Below are 14,050 nucleotides of genomic sequence, written 5' to 3' on the forward strand. Positions count from 1 at the left end.
AGGAAGATATTTTGAAGAATGTCGGTTACCAGACTTTTGATGGACCCCATTGACTTCCATAGTATTTTTTTTTTTTTTTTTTCATACTATGGAAGTCAATGGGGTTCATCAACAGTTTGGTTACACGCGTTCTTCAAAATATCTTCCTTTGTCTTCAGCAGAAGAAATAAATTCATACAGAGTTGGAACAACTTGATGGTGAATAAATTATTTTTTAAAATAGTAACATTTCAGCTTTGGAATCACTGATGGATATACGATTATATATATATTGTGTATGTGTATGAAGTCGGAATGAAACGGAAGGTGCGATAGTCTTTTCTTTCCTATTGTGACGAATATCCAAGTGAAACGGCTTTTGGAACAAGAACAAATGTAGGGTGGGGCTTGATTTTGTCCATTAGGATTTGATTGGATGGTTGTGGTTTGCTATTGGTGGATATCATGTGAGTGACAGATTGCCCCGCCCTCACGCCAGTAAACGCATCATCAGAGAAGAGCTGAGCTGCAAGTTATTTTGATTAAAAATTACGAGGGCACAAGAATAAATAAAAAATTTATGTGCACGGATAAATAATTTATAGCACACTCCAATATAAAAAAAAAAAAAAAATGGGAATAGTCCATTTTGATTTCATAGTGACTTAAGTAATTGTGCTTTTCTTTTCTGTCACAGCCATGATATTTCAACACGATCATCTAAATGGCAAAGGCATGGGTTGGATAATTTCCCTCATTTTCTTCGAAACAGCGGTGTGAATGAAATGAAAACAATTTTTTAAAATCTTTTTTTTAAACTTCTACTAGTTCTGCAGCTTGTATTGTTTTTATTTCTAATTATTTGCTTAAACTATGAGGGTTAATGCTCTTCATCATAAACTTAACCTAAAATGCATAATGAAGTCATATGATATGAATCATGCTAAGCTAACCTCACTAAGATCTAACAAGGCTGTTTTGCATCCACTGCTAGAAATCATTGATTCTCCATGTCTCTTCCTCACCAAGAGCAATTAGTTCCAGATCGTTTTCTGATTGCCCGGCGTTTGATTTATCGAAGTGTCATCCGTGTGTTGGCTAACTGTCTTACAGCACCCTTCCCCGCCAATAGACCCTGATTGGGCCTAGCGCTAACTACCCACTACCTATCCAATCACAATCACCATGGAAACAGCAGGTGCATGGGGAAAGCTGCTCGTAACCTGGCTGTTTTGCAGAAACATATTCTGATAGCTTTCTGTTATTGTTCTTTTTTTTAATCTCAACCTTTTTTTTTTTTTTTACAAATCAGGAACTATATAAATTATTACACATGTCAGTGTCTTTCCATGCCCTGTAAATTGGGATTCAAGGTGAATAAACTGAAGGAATTAAATATTCATATCCTGATTAGCTATTCCCCTCATTCAGAATGAGGACATGCATTAAATATGCAACAAATGTCTTGAAAATAGAGTGGAATCAAAATGAAAGATTGCTTCAAACTTGCAAGTGTGGCTTCTTTCAAATTCACATTTGATTGCTGATGCGTAATAATAAAATCTGTTTTTTCTTTCCTTTTCTCCCCCTCACAGTATCTCAAATGTTTTTCTATCTGTGCTGTTAAACTCATTTATTAGGTCACATTAAATCGAAATTTTATACATTTGGGCTTACTAAATCTCCCCAGTCCAACCTATTGTGCTTGAAGTGATCAAATTGTTCTCAGGGATGTGGAGCAATAAACAGAGACATAGCGGCTGTGTTCAAAGGATCTATTCTCATTTCCCTCAGCGGTGCGGATCTAAAGCTTGAACACATACTTTTTTAGCCACAACCAAAAGAGTTTCTCTAACCAACCATTGAAACAGCAGTTCAATTTGAAACTGAATCTGTCCCATTGGGCAAATTTGCATTCCACACTTCTCACCACTGGGGTAAAAGTGCTTGACGGTTAAAAGAAAAGATAAATATTGTGAAAATGATCCAGTTTGTTTGGTTGTTTGATGAGCGACCGGGCATTGAAAGCGTATTTAGCTTTATCTAAAACATTAACCCCCGGTTTCACAGACAAGGCTTAAGCCTATTCCCAGACAAGGCCCTGTTTACACCTGGTATTAAAAAGCGTTTTGGTCGATCGGATCACAAGTGGACGATGCTAAATACAGGTGTCACCAGGGTCTAAAACGTTTTGAGCTTGTCCACTTTCGACCACTTCCAGAGGTACTTGAAAACGCATTCGACCGGATTGCTTTCGTAGTGTAAACGCTCATGTGGCCGAATGTGTTCGAACAGCCACAAAAGACCGTCTTCTCTTCGCCTACTGACCTACTGTAACATTAAACATTATGGGAAGCGCACTAGCCAGACGAGATTTAAACTTTGTCGGCTGAAGACCCAAGTTTGGTTTGAAGATGAAAAACGCACCAAGCACAATGTTCTTTCACCATTCCTGATTTCTAACACACACTCACAGTGTTTCGGTGTGGTCTTGCGGCTATCAGAGCAGAATCAAAAGCTGCTGCTCTTTGTATGTTTTTCTGTCATCTCCGGTCGCATTCATATGTGAATTACATAAGCTTATTTTGTCCATTAGATCAAAAGATCTGGAAAAGAAAAATACATTTACCTGCCCATAGACCAGGGGTCGGCAAATAACTTTGGCCGCGGGCCAATATTTTTTTTAGCCAGTAGATGGCGGGCCAGCTACACGGAGTAGGGATACAAATTAAATCGCTTAAAATACACTCTGTATTCACCCGCTATATCCCGACCTGACGGGTCCGCAAAATTTAGATCTCATTTCCAGAATCTCACATTCAAATGTCTCTAACGGAAAGAGAGAGATTAAGTAGCCTATAACAATTATAAATGCTATACAAAAATTGTGTTCGTGTCAATATAAATATTATTTTAACATTGTAGCTACTGACAGCAGAGAAAAAAATGTCACAGAAAAAAAATAATGAAATAATATAGCTGCGAGCAGCGATTGCGGGCCCAAGCCGGTGGCACCGCCACCCTGGTGCATTTAGTTGCACTAAAGGCACCGGGTGGCGGTGTCACCGGCTTGGGCCCTCCATCGCTGCTCGCAGCTATATTTTTATATATATATATATATATATATATATATATATATATATATATATATATATATATATATATATATATATATATATATTTATATATATATATATATATATATATATATATTATATATATATATATATATATTTATATATATAAATGTAATGTAAAACATTTGGAACAAGTGTCGTAATACATCATAATACATGTCGGACAAGTAATATTCTCTGTCTTGTCACTTTAAAATATATATATATATATAAAATTCAGAGGCCGATTTTGCAAATAAATTCACATTCAAACCAAAATATCTGACTTCCTGTTGGTCAGAGCTAATGACTGTAAAATAGAAACTTGTCCGGCTCGATGAGACCAATATATGTACTGATTTTTGTAACTGTGGGTAAAAGTAACCCCCCATTTTGCCAAAAGCATTTTGAAAGTGTCACAGTTATTGTTGCCAGTTGGTGGCGCTATAACTTTGACTCACAATAGTTACATCCATCTGACTGGCCTCTTACCACGAACACACTACTGAAGTTTCATCAAGATCAGTTAATGTGTGCAGAAGTTATAACACTTCGTGTCTCTCTTTTCTCGCCATAAATTCGTTTCCTCGCCACGGCCAAACCGTTCGAGATATCAAAAATCCGTCCGCAATTTTGCATCCTCAAAGTCTTGACTTCATGCACACCGAGTTTGGTGGGGATGGGATGAATTTTCTAGGAGGAGTATTTCACATTCCACAGCAAGCGTTCTCCAAACAACCCATAATAGCCGACTTCCTGTTGGGCTGGTGTAAAACTTGACCGGGGAAAAGTTGTTTGGCCCGATGAGATCTATATGTGTACCGAATTTCATATTAATTCATGCAAGCGTGTTTGATATATGGGCCAAGTTTTCAGACCCCGTTTAAGGGGGCGCCGTTGAGCCCCCCTGCCACGCCCGTTTCTGAAACATTTTTGACATGTCTACTGGCTAATAAGTGTTATGTGTCTGTCGAGTTTCATCCAATTTCAAGCATGCTAAGAGTTTCAAACGCATCCGAAAAGAATATTAAAATTTGATGCGTTGCCACGGCAACAGTATCTAAGATATCAATAATCCTTTCACAGGTCTACATCTGCCGTGTGTTTACATTATACACATAAAGTTTGAAGCAAATCGGGTAAAAGTAAGAGGGGGACTTCAAAGCATTTTGAAAGTGACACACTTCCTGCTGCCAGTTGGTGGCGCTATAACTTTGACTCACAATAGTCACATCCATGTGATCGGCCTCTTACAACGAATACACTGCTGAAGTTTCATCAAGATCAGATAATGTATGCAGAAGTTATAACACACTTCCTGTGTCCCATTATTCGCCATAAATTAGTTTCCTCGCCACGGCCAAACCGTTCGAGATATCAAAAATCTGTTCGCAAGAATTCATCCTCAATGTCTTGACTTTATTCTCACCGAGTTTGGTGGCGATCGGATGAAATCCCTAGGAGGAGTATTTCACATTCCATTGTATGCGTTTTCCAAACAACGTATAATAACCGACTTCCTGTTGGGCTTTTGTAAAACTTAGAGCACGAAAGTTGTTCGGCCCGATGAGATCTATATGTGTACTGAGTTTCATATTATTACATGCAAGCGTGTTTGATTTATGGACCAAGTTTTCGGACCCCATTCCAGGGGGCGCCGTCGAGCCCCCCTGCCACGCCCCAGTACCAGCTTCAGCCCGGCCCTGATGGCCGCGGGTTCTGACGTGTGTGCAAAATTTCAAGAGTTTTTGAGCATGTTAAGGGCCCCAAAAGTGTCAAAAAGGCAAAAAAAAAAATAATGAAGAAAAAAAAAAATAATCCTTACGGAAACAATAGGGCCTTCGCCCTTTCAGGGCTTGGGCCCTAATAAATAACAAATAAATATCAAATCACTCAAGCAACATAAATGAAAACCATATTGCCCAACTGACAAATGAAGAAGGCTATTTTCTGCCAAACAATTTCAAACATCCTTGCAAAAAAAAAAAAAAAAAAAAAAAAAAAAAAAAAAAAAGAATGTTGTTGAATGACAATGGTTTCAGTACTAAACAGCTCCTCAGATCTAGGTGTAACTTACAGGTGGTCAGAATGAAGTGCGGATGCGCTGTCAAAACATGTCGGGAGTCGGCTATTGTCAGTCAGATCGCCCGCTCTGTCCAAACTAGGTAGCCTTCACCAGAGTTCTGACCGCTACCGTCTTTATACTTTAAAATAGAGTCCTGCACGGGTTCGGGTACCCGACGGATCACCCGCAAATTTTGCTCAAACGGGTGAAAAATATCCAAGTTCCAACTGTGTCAGATAGCCTATGGTGCGGGTCGGATCGGACACGGGGGAAACACGGGTTTAAAACAATCACATTCAAACGTAAAAATACATGCATATTTTTAGGAACACGTCTACAAAAATATGGCCAGTATTTCAAGTTTATAAAATAATTTAAAATCCACATCAGTTTGTGCCCACGCGCCACGACCTCCCAGGATCTATAACGTTACCTAGGTTACTTTCACTTTTAAAAATTCACAATAACCGTTGTCGAGATGGATGCATTGCATGGTGAGGAGTTGAAGAAAAGAATAGCTAGTGGAGATTGTAAAGTTGTCGACAATAGTCATCAAAAATCAAGTCCAGTGTGTGGGAGAAATTTGGAGTTAGGCTATCTGAAGAAAATATTGTGAAAGGCTTTGCTGCATGCATTTTCGTGTTGGATAGCCGCAAATGTGGAACTTCATCGCAGGAAGCACGCAGATAACTGTGGTAAGAAAGCAGTTCTATCGAACAGTATTTTTCAAATTTAACACTGTTAAGTAGGCTAGCGTGTGGTGTGCAGCGCGTGTTTGAACCCAAAATTGTCAGATGTAGGCGCGCGGCCACGGCTTTTCTCAAGTAGTGGAAGAGTTTTGTGCAGCATTTAGTGCAAATATTTTTTAATCAGGTAATACATATTATTTATCAGTGTGTTATACCCGAATAAATAATAATGAAAAAAAGTTCAAAAGTCGGACTGTAAGCGAATGAGACTTACAGGAGAGCATGATTGCTATTCACACCCTTATTTAAATGGCTGTAATAATCTGTTACCACAATAGTACTTGATATGTTTAAAATGATTTAATTGGTATATGTCTGCTAGGTGTTAAATTAAAATTCAACATTAAAATTCGTCTAAACCTGTTATTCATTTTTTTTCTATTTTTGATCTGAGCGCACAATCAGAAAATCGGAAAACGAGTCGTTATTCGTTTTTCATTTTAGTTCAGGAAATAAATAATAGAAAATAAATAAAATTAAAACATGATTGAACGAATGATAGGCGGGCCAATTTGTAAACCGTTATTGTAAAATAAAAATAGGCTGATAAAAAAAAAAAAAAAAAAAAAAAAAAACGGACTTCCAAAATAATCCGGCGGGCCAGAAAATAGTCATAGACCCTGCCCTCAAAGAAATCAGGACACGAAAGTGGTTAAAAGAGACGGATTAAAACACCAGGTGTAAATGGGAATGTGTTTCCTTCGACTAAAATGGTTTTAGTTGTTTTAACTTCAAGTAACTTGCATCACAGTGCCTAATCCTGGCTTAATCTAAGCCCTGTTTGTGAAACCAGGCCTAAATGTTGATGTGACATTCAGGAACAAAAGAACAGCAGCAACTTTAAGCAGAGAAATATCCTTCTGTCTCACAATGTCATTTGTGCATATCTTTTGCTAAAATTATTACCAACACTGTTGTTTTCCCAGCAGCCTTATTCAAACAGATTTCAGAGACGGCCATCTGACAGACCTGCAGTCTGAAAAAAGACGCTATACATCCTCTTATTGCATCATGCTGTGTTGAATTGGCCTCTGTGGATGGTTTTAGCCTTTGATTCTAGGTTCAGGAAAAATGGCATGCCAGTTGCACGGCTGAACTTTACACCTGTAACAAGGGAGAAGTAGCGGGTGTGAAAAATGCTATAAACAATGCACAGAGATCTGTTGGTACTTAGAGAACTTTTAAGTGAAACATTGTTTCTTTTTTATGACAAGCCAAAGAACATCTTAGTACAATCAGAAACAGTCCAAGACGAAAATGGCTGCCAAGACATCTCATGAGAAAACATAACTAATTTGGTAGGAATCGATTTTGTATATGAATTTGAACAATGTGATTCCAGTGGAAGTGTCTAGTCAAGTCAGTGATTCAATGACGCAAACAGAGTTGATTTTAGTCTGTACAGCATCTCTAAAAGAAAATAGTGCCATTTTTCAGCTGAAGTCAGTTCAGTGTTGATTCAGTTCTGTTGTAAAGATACAGTTCTGCAGAAACAGTGAAGTTGTCGTCCAGCTCAATTCAGTTCTCATCCAATAGTGTCAGTGCAGTCAAATCAATAATATTGATATATATATAAAAAAATATATCAATAATATTGTTGAATATTTAGAAAAACTGAGTTATGAAAAACTGATCATTCAAACATTTTAAAATAATTTATAGATGTATAACAAAACCATTTCTAAAGGCAGCTCAAGTGAGGCAATGCCCAACATTACATTGACTACGATTGGATTATTTGAACCATATTGTATCATTCTTTCTAGATTTTTTCTTGCCGAAAAGCATTGTCAAAAGTGTTTTCTGAGTCTGTGTTGGCTGCAAAGATGAGGATGACGATGCTGACTTGTCATATATGCAGTGTAGTGACCGCGCGTGCCTATAGAGAGAAATGTACCATTTATATGGATTTCATAATTAAACTATTTGTTTTCGAATTGGTTTGTTTAAAAGTAGACATTTCAAGCTTCTATAAGCCTATTTCTCATGTCTGTGAGGCAAGTATCCTATAAGCTGAGTTTCGGTTCTTCAGTTCTTCTTGCTGTCGAAGACGGATCAACTCTCTGCTGGTAAGTTTATTCTGTGCGCTGTTAAGTGCTTCATCAGATTTGTCGTGTTGCCGGTCATGGCAGCAGTCATCTTGTTGCAAATATTGCATTGCTCGCTGCTGGCATCGAGTCTGGTGAAACATAGCTACACTTTTGATCTTTTCTACTATTTTTCGTCAATGTGGGTTAGGACACTTACACAGTATAGCCTCACATGTGAGTCACATCTCTGTGGGCAACCGCGTATCTAGTGTTTTTCTGCCACACTCCAATCATGCTGCATTATTGTCTCACTGCAATATTGGCTCACTGACATTGACGAGATTAACCCCTTAGGTATCGAAATCTGGTAACAAACGACAAGACATGTTTCAATACTCGATAGCATCGAGGCAATTCGGTCGGTACCTAAAAAGTATCGAACTCGATACCTAGCCCTAGCTGTTGAATATTTTGCTGCTGATTGCTGCTGCTGTTGGATATTGTTGCTGATGGTTATTCATGCTGCTGCTGATGCTTCTGTTGGATATTGCTACTGCTGATGGTTATTACTGCTGCTGTTGGATATTGTTGCTGCTGTTGCTGCTGACGGTTATCCCTGCTGCTGATGATGCTTCTGTTGGATATTGTTGCTGCTGTTGGTTATTCCGGCTGCTGCTGATGCTTTTGTTGGATATTGCTGCTGTTGATGATGCTTCTGTTGGATATTGCTGCTGATGCTTCTGTTGGATATTGCTGCTGCTGCTGATGCTTCTGTGGATATTGCTGCTGCTGCTGCTTCTGTTGGATATTGCTGCTGCTGCTGCTTCTGTGGATATTGCTGCTTCTGCTGCTGCTTCTGTTGGATATTGCTGCTGCTGCTGATGATGATGCTTCTGTTGGATATTGCTGCTGCTGTTGGATATTGCTGCTTCTGCTACTGTTATTGCTGCTGCTGCTGCTGTTGCTGATGGTTAGTGCTGCTGCCATTGGATATTGCTGCTTCTACTGCTGTTATTGCTGCTGATGCTGTTATTTCTGTGGATATTGCTGCTGCTGCTGCTTCTGTTGGATATTGCTGCTGCTGCTGATGATGCTTCTGTGGACATTGCTGCTGCTGCTTCTGTTGGATATTGCTGCTGATGATGATGCTTCTGTTGGATATTGCTGCTGTTGGATATTGCTGCTTCTGCTACTGTTATTGCTGCTGTTGCTGATGGTTAGGGCTGCTGCCGTTGGATATTGCTGCTTCTACTGCTGTTATTGCTGCTGATGCTGTTATTTCTGCTGTTGGATATTGCTGCTGCTGTTATTGCTACATGAATTACCCGTAGCAGATCTATCAAGTGGAGCTGGGGAAGGTGGAGGGTTTCAGAAAGCACGCTGCAACTGCTACAATAAATTATGTCCAAGTATTTGAAGGTTGAACAGCGAGCTCATTGACTACTGATACAGCAGGAACCAATCAGCTGTGCCCTATAGATAATGATGTGATTGCAAGCAGATTGAGTCTGTGCCACCTAAACAAATGAGTCAACAGTATAAATTAAGTTTAAATTAAAATTGTTTTTTGGGGGGTATAATTTTGGTGATTAACAGGGCATGTGCAAGTTTGGCTGTCATTAAAATAGTTTGCAGTGTTGGTTTAATTCCCAACATGGATAGAGTCCATGAGCTGCAGCAACATAAACACACAGTGGGAGTTTCTACCATTTGACATATGTAGCTCCTGATACATACGCACATAGTGGCTCTTATAAGGGATTACTGTCAGACCAGATGACAGCTATGTGTCTGCTTAGAGCATGTTACAGAGCATAAGTGAGATAACTGCTCTTTGAACGTGATGCTAGCCTGCTGAGTAGTTCATTGCGCTTCCCGTCCCTGGAGCTTTATGGTCTGTAGCTTGACAAAAACTTCATCTTGAGATGTACCTACTCAAAAGCTGTCAGCGACTGCTTCACATTTTGTTTATCGCTGTCTTTATAGGGACCCTCTCCTCGTGAACTTACCATTTGGAGGTCTGCCCACATTTCTCAGCTCTTACCTGATATGATTGTGTGAATCTCTCCAGGTCATATGCTGCCTTGATCATAGGAATTATCTTTTACGAATTGAGCACACGGGCCACCAAGTTGCAATCGTGAATCTTAATTGAATGCATTAACATTCATTTTGAATGCAGTTTGAGTACTGTTGTGACATAAACGTTGCTGGAATATATAATTTAGCTGGTCATTTTAGCTGAAAAGCTAGACTACTCTTTCCATCATTCTGGCTGTAAAGATAAAATACTCGGACAAAACATCTGTTAAACATCTAATGTGCATCATTTGTGCTTCCTGGAATAAACATAACATTTCCCAACATAATCATTTTTCAAAAATGGTGATCACACATGATATTATTAATAATTTACCAGAAGGACTTGAAGGAAGATACATTCCACCCCAGCATCAAAATAACACAGCATAAACACAGGCAACACAGTATAAACAAGTAAAATATTTATTTTGATTGTTTCTATTTTCAAATAAATTATTTCTTACAACTTTTTTCATTAATTATTAGCTTTTCATACATTTTATGAACTAGATGCTGTTTAATTTTTAATGCATATCAATATGGTACAAGATTATACTGTTCAAATCAATGTTGTTGTCACAGTCACTAGATGGTGTGCCCAGGACAACCACCAGAGGGCACTCCTCCCCTGATCATTGCCATTCAGTCATGGACTTCATTGCCCACAATCCTTTGTACTCATTATGGTTTCATTCATCACACCTGTGGATTGTTATCTTGTTGGATCTGGCTTATTTAAGTGGTGTCTTTTCACAAATTCTTTGTGTAGTCTCATTTGCTTGTTACCTCTTCATGTCTGAGCTCCTGCATTACTGTATGTGTTTTGTTCCTCTGCCTAGTTGTTTGCATTTTACCCTGTATTGGATTATCTTGATTGGTTTGTTTGGAACTTTGCCTGCTTTCAACTACTCTTTGGATTACCCTTAAATAAAGTATTGCATTTGGATCTTCAGCCAAGACTCGGAGCATTGATTCGTAACAGTTGTAAACAAATTTGGTCAAAAGTAATCTAAAAGTAATCCAAAGTAAAGTACCTAAAATGTGTAATGTAATAGATTGTTACTAACCACATTTTTCATCATGTAATTAATATGTAGTAATGGACTACAATTTGTAACCCACCCAGCACTGTCAATGTGTTCTGCTTTTAGAATTTAATAAAACAAATAAATTAAATGGTGTCTGGTAATGGAATTTTTAGAGAATTTTTATTTTATTTTTGCTAAATATAATATCTTTATTTACATTCAATAATATTATATGCACATACAACTCTGAGCACATCAGTTGGTGTGTATATTAATGTGTGAAGTTTCTACATTGCTTGGCAACTGAAAACAGCCTAGTTACACCATGAAACGATCTGGAAAAACAATTGTTTATTGGCATTATTAGTTCTTTTAATGGTTTATTGAACCTCAATGTCTTTTATCATGCGGCCTTTGCCTCTGTTTAATGAAAGCCATAAGGCACTTGAACCCATATGTTAAATTGATTTTTACCATGATTAAGGGGGGTTTTAACAGCCCCAAACTGTGGTAAAATTCATTGTAATGCATGGCTCCAAGTGGCTTATTGCTTATTAAAACCATCTATCAAAGTTCATCCGTGTGGAGAGCATTTCTAATGACGCGTTAGTTGGCATAAATACATCAGCACACAGCACGTTCTTCACACAGACGACCTCCAGTACTTCTCAGCACTCTAAAATCCAATGTACCGGGAGTTCTTAAACTATGAAAGAAACCTTAAATCACACTCTGACCTGGCCCACAGCCCAGCGATCAAAAGCCCAACAGACTGACACGTGAGGAGAATGACAATGTAAGAAGTAACATCCCTTCCCTTGCAAACGACTCTATCAACAATAAGTCCAAGTCCATTCGAAAATGACTGTATCCGCTCCCATTATCGCCCCTGCAATTTAGCTAAAGCATCCGGCGCAGATGCCGGGCTGCTCTTCTTTCTCCAGCAGAATAGAGATTCATGAGGTCAGGATCTTTTATATTTTCAGCATATTGATGCGTTTTTATTTACAATGGGGTCCAAAAGTCAAGTGAAAGTGCTGCTGCTTTACATTCCTTTTTTAATTTAATACAAATGATTTCATGCTAATTATATTGTTGAATTGAGAATTTTACATGCATTTCAGAATGTATTTGTTTTGCCCCCTTTTTTTATTTAATGACAGCAGCACTCGAGCTGCATGAACAGTTTGCATAAAATCATATTCATCATCATTTGAGAATCATCCAAAGCGTTTCTTGTGCTTCAGCTAAAACTGATGTTGTTTAGCGTTTCACATCCCATAAAGAGTATTATTCTTAAGTTTACTTGTCTTTTGCATATTAAGAAACACATTACTCCGTTTAAATTGTACATAATTATTCTTAAAGTGACCCTATTATGGATTTTTGTAAATGACCTTTCATGTAGTATGTAACATAACTCTAAGTGAATCAAAACATCCTGCAAAGTTTTCAATCTGAAAGTACACAGTATAGAAAGTTATGGTTTCTCAAAAGTAAGAGTCGACTCTGAGTCAATGAAATGAATCATTCTAAGCCGCTTCGTTGTGACATCAAGACGAAACATTAGCATATTGCGCGCGCAGACACCAGGGAAAACTTGAACCTCAAACCTGCAGCTGATTCCTGTGGATACTGGACAGCATCATGTCGAGAAGACGCTGTGCTCTACAATGTGAAGGTAAAGCCCGTTTTTTTCCCCACTGCCCAAGGATGAGCATGTGAAGAATCAGTGTTTAAAGTTCCTCTTTACCATGATACCACAGCAGTATAGCCCGAACCTTGTGCTGTGTTCCCGTCATTTTACTGACGACTGCTTCTTCAACCTAAATGCGTTCAACGGTGGATTCGCAAACCTGGTTGTTATTGAAGGATGGGTCATTACATGTACTAAGTGTCAAAAGCACTTGCAGAAACAATACACTACCTGTCTACTTCCTTGCAACAAAGATTTTCAGCCTTGCTTGCCATTTTGGTACAGTTCCCACACGTGCATCTGAATAAATTTGGTAATTAATTTGTCTGTGACGCATTACACTGAACTAACAAATGGCGGCAGACAGCAAGATTAATCAGATTACAGCACGTCACTTATCAGACATTCTTACTCCGATTCTGCATGTTCCATCGGCCTGAAGTGCCATAAACTACACTGACACCATTTAGAAAGGTCCTGTTCCAGTTGTGTTTGCGATTGACTTTCTGGTTCATCAGCAACTTGTTTCCTCGTTGGACTCTGGCTCGAATTAGTTAGGCAAAATTGATGCCATGTCTGTTCATACACTATAAAATTTTCAACACTTGACAAGCCGTAATCCAGTAATGTCAAGTCAAGTCAAGTGGTGATGGGCGTTCCATTTCCGACATAGACATTTATGTATCAGAATGCCTTTCAATTGGATCCATCTCTACATAAATATGCATTACATGTATAGAACCTTCATCGTGGGATCTTTTCACATATTTAGTTTTAATTAATTATTATTTTTTTTATTCATTTTTAATTTTAATACAATTTTACGAATTAAGCAGCTTGTTAACATACTTTAACACTAAAAAAAATGTAAAAACTTGTTAAAATATTTTGCATTCATTTAAGACATTTCCCCTTATTTAGAACCTTTTGGCATAAAGGGTTCTATAAAATTGAGTCAAGAACCCTAGAATTCTATTTAGAATTTTTTTCTAAGAGTGAATTTCTAAACAACATAGTAAAGGGGTATTCCACCACGAACAAAATGGGTTTTTCTGCCTATGCAGTAGAAAGGCTTTTATTTGTTTTAATCGGTGCTACCTGACTAGAGAAAACACGGTTGTCTTTCCTTTTGCCTAATAGGTATAGGAAAACTTCAATACCAATAATGCACTGTTGCCGTCCAGGGCCTTAGCAAGCTCAGGACAGTTGAGGAAGCTTTAAGGCAGGGTTCCTCAAACTCGGTCCTGGAGGGCCGCTGTCCTGCAGAGTTTAGCTCCAACACTGATCAAACACACCTGAGCAAGC

This window comes from Scardinius erythrophthalmus, assembly GCF_964197995.2.
Source record: "Scardinius erythrophthalmus genome assembly, chromosome: 14".
NCBI classification, from domain to species: domain Eukaryota; kingdom Metazoa; phylum Chordata; class Actinopteri; order Cypriniformes; family Leuciscidae; genus Scardinius; species Scardinius erythrophthalmus.